This window comes from Rhinoderma darwinii, chromosome 4 (genome assembly GCF_050947455.1).
Source record: "Rhinoderma darwinii isolate aRhiDar2 chromosome 4, aRhiDar2.hap1, whole genome shotgun sequence".
NCBI classification, from domain to species: Eukaryota; Metazoa; Chordata; class Amphibia; order Anura; family Rhinodermatidae; genus Rhinoderma; species Rhinoderma darwinii.
In genome coordinates, this window is record NC_134690.1 from 309,394,567 (window position 1) to 309,398,529 (window position 3,963).

Consider the following 3,963-nt stretch of genomic DNA (forward strand, 5'->3'; position numbering starts at 1 on the left):
GTCGTGTCCCTACAGTCTCTCTGTCAGCACTGATTGGACGTTGTCAGTTTGTGTAGGGACACACCCCCAACTGGTAACACACAGCTGTCAATTCTTACATTTCCAGGAGGAATAACAGAGAAACGGCACAAAGCAGAGAGTCCTAAGAAAAGTTGCGCACTCGACTGAATGTTTCTTCTCCTCGTCTATCGTGTGTGTTGATTTTATACATTTTCGCTGCTGCGTGTCTAGAGATCATATGGATTATTAGATGTTTTATTTCTGTATATTTGTACTGCATTGTTGCAGCTCATCGTCCTCCAGCTGCGGCCTTTCATTTCCATGACGACTGCTCCACTTTTCCTTTGCTCCAGTTTTAAATTTCCCACCTTTGTCTGGATTACGGATTCTCTGTAAGGTTCTGTGCACACGACCTATTTTCAGGCGTTTTACGCCTCGAATCACGCCTGAAAAGACGGCTCCATTACGTCCTGCAAACATCTGCCCATTGCTTGCGGGATCTGCTGCGGGTAGCTCTTCTGTTGCCGCATTATTAAATAGATCATTGATGTCGCTGTTCTGGTAATTGATGCCACGAGGATCTATTGTATTCATTGATGCAGCGTGCGTTAATTACTGACATCCGGCAATCTCATATCTTCACCGTCAATGTCATCACTTTCTTGTCACTTGCATTGGTGGCATCAGTCAGTATAAAACCGCTCCGTTTATCCTACGTCCACCTGTGATTCTGCTGAATTGTCACCGTCTCTTATCTGCTTAACTGATTGTATGACTCTCAGCAGCGTTTTACATCATCATGAAACCACCCCAGAAAAGCTCGTCCCGCAGGAAGTCGGCGCATCCGCAGAAGAAACCTGCAGCTCCTCCTCAATCTCCGCCAAGTAAGAGAAAGTTGCACCTTGATCATCTTATCACTCTCATTATATATTTTATTTTAAAAATGAATTCCAGATAACCTCGGGTCGTGTAATACTAGATTGTAATCCGTTTCTCAGCTTTATATCAGAGGGTTCGTTTCTATGCAGGTAAAAATCTGTTACATACAGAAATTTCTGTAGCACAAGGCCGCCACTAGGGGGAGCAAACTGAGGACTGATTTATATAGGCACAACATGAGCTGTATTATGTGCACAATCGTCTCCCCCTAGTGGTGGTTGCAGGAAGCACGTTACTATATGGCTCTGGGAAGGGAATCTGAGAACACAGCTCACACCCATGAAGATATATTATGAAATGAGGGATCTAAGAATTTCCAACCTGCAGTCCGACCGCTCTATTCATTCCCTATGGTATCGCCGGAAATAGTCAAGTTTGACTGCTCCTTGCCCAATTATGCGCTGTGAGCGGCTCCGCGCAGGCAGGCGCGATGTTGTGACGTCAATTTCTGAGCCTTTTTTCTACTCCGTTTATGCAGCGTGTGGATGAGACGTGTTTTATCTCATCCACTTTGCTGCTACTGTATTATGCTGCCGATTTTTCCGCATTATAATACAGGTATATGCCGTATTTACGTAATGTGTGAACTGACTCTAACCCCTCCACCCACCCCCCCCCCCCCCCCCCCCCGCCAGTCCCCGCAAAAATGTTCTTGCATCAAACCGGTCCTCGGTGCAAAATAGGTTGGGGACCACTGCCATAGAGAATGACTTGAGTGACCACCACTCTGGGACCCACACTCTTGTTAACAACCCGCAGCGATCCGGCATTTATCACCTATCTTGTGGATAGGTGAAAAATTATTTTCGTGGTACAACCCCTTTAATCAGGTATCAATGGGACTTGATGGACCCCAAATTATCAGTCATAGAAAAGTATCTAAAATTTGAACGTCCACATTTATATCCTTTTTAGGTCCAACATTCTGTGCTGATTAATTTCTTAATGTCGTTTTACAGCAGTGTGAGCACAGTTTTCTGAAACGGAGCTCTAAATCTCCTGCGTAGACAGTTACATGGTATAATTTTGTCTCCCTGCAGCCACCACTAGAGGGAGCTCACTGCATACTGTTTTGTTACCAAGTTCAATGTACAACCATATACAATGAGCTCCCTCTAGTGGTGGCTGCAGGTAGCATGTTATGTTTTAAATCTGTTTACCTGATGTTCCTTGGGGGACATTAAGGTAATAGGCCATGTTCACACAGGGCAGATACGCGGCGTAAAAGTACACAGCGTATTGGCCCTGGGCACCGGAGGTAATTCTGGCTGAAAAACTGCAGTTTTTCGGCTGGAATGTCCATAGAAGGTAGAAAAAAACCAAAAAAACCCATACTTACCCGTAGCCATGGTGACGTGTCCCTCTGATGTTCTGCAGCAGTCATATGGGATGAGACATCATCCCTGGAGGCCGGGTAGTGGAGGCCGAGCAGAGAGATCTGGGTAAGTTTGGCGGTTTTTTTCGGCTGCGTCTGGATGAGATTTGTTTGAATCTCCTCCACTCTTCTGCTTCTGTATTACGCTGTGGAGTTTCCGCAATGAAATCCGTTGCAGAAAATCCGCCGTGTTTACCCTACGTGTGACCCCGGCCAGACAGTGAATTTCCATGTAGCGGGAGATTCATTTTCAGCTGTGATTATGGATTTCTTTCTTACAGGTAGAGGGGAAACAAGTCACAGACCGAGCACGCAACGAAGAAGACGTTACCGCCCAGGAGCCCGTGCGCTGATGGAAATAAGAAAGTACCAAAAATCAACCAATCTGCTCATTCAGAAAACCCCGTTTTTCCGCCTGGTGAGTGGATGTGTCCTCTGCGGCTGCTCCTCTTTATTGTCAGTGATATTCCCCTTTTATTCTTGCAGGTGAGAGAGATCTGCCTGAAGTATTCCCGCGGCGTGTTTTACTACTGGCAAAGCACCGCACTTATGGCGCTACAAGAGGTCAGTATCTCATACAATGCACTGTCCATGTAACGCATGGGTCAACCAGAGAGGGAGCTGCTCTTTGCAGTGGTTCACTACTCAGCCCCCGCCCCCTCTAACACATCCATATGCCCTAGCGCGACATTTGCATAGGGGTTGTGATGCATTGTGGGAGTTCCAGAGGCCAGACCCCCCCCCACCATCACTCTAGCTAACAGCTCATAAAAGTGAAATCTGATCAGTCCTTCGAGCTGTGTAGTAAATTATACCGGGAGTGCTGTCACTTTAAGAGGGACTAATGCTCTTCTGTATCCACAGTCAGCTGAGGACTTCCTCGTGAGTCTCTTTGAAGATTCTTACCTCTTCAGTCACCAGGCCAATAGAGGCACTCTCTTTGTGAAGGACATGCAGCTCGCACGGAGAATCCGAGGCATCCCGTATGAACTGTGATAACGCTGCCGTTTTATCTCTCAAGATTTGATGAAGAATGATCACGTGTAAATAGTTTTATATTAATGGAGAAAATCTATTGGGAAATACAAGTTTTACCATTGCATAAAAGATCCAGTTTGGAAGAGTAAACCGGCTTTAGCGCCCCCTCCTGACACTGGTTACAGTGGAGGTTTTTTCTTTGTTTTATCTGTTCATGGGAAAGTTGTTACAACCAATATGGCTGCCGCTGCAGTTTGCAGGGTGGTAGTGCAGTAGTTTTTCTGTCCAGCTATGTAATGGGTTATAGGGGTCCAGGATGTAGCACAGAAAATGACCACAAGGCGGCACTGCTGGACAAAACCGCTAACAAAGACGCTGGACACAACCGCTAATGAAACCTGATCTGGCCGACCTTCTAATTGTTCTGCTGAGTTTATGATCCGCTTCCTGTTTTTATTCTGTGAAGATTTGTTAATTTTTTCAAATAAAAAAAAAATGTATATTATAACTTTGATCTTCATCATTTTAGACTAATCTTCATAAGGGCTTGGATATGATCAATGACTCCAGCTTCGCTGTAGTTCAATACTCTTGCTCTGTCCCACCCCCATTCTTTACACTGCAGCTATGCTTGTTCAGAGTGTTTGCTGTGTGGGTGGGTGTGTGGGTTG

General features: G+C 45.6%; 1 long non-coding RNA gene across 1 annotated transcript; it reads left to right on the forward strand.

Annotated features, from left to right (window-relative positions):
• Nucleotides 1-788: 788 nt before the first annotated feature.
• On the forward strand, nt 789-3,553 carry LOC142761187 (uncharacterized). The gene is made up of 3 exons (XR_012883542.1): nt 789-884; nt 2,596-2,878; nt 3,179-3,553. It is a non-coding gene; the product is annotated as an uncharacterized LOC142761187 (long non-coding RNA).
• The last annotated feature ends 410 nt before the right edge of the window (nt 3,554-3,963 follow it).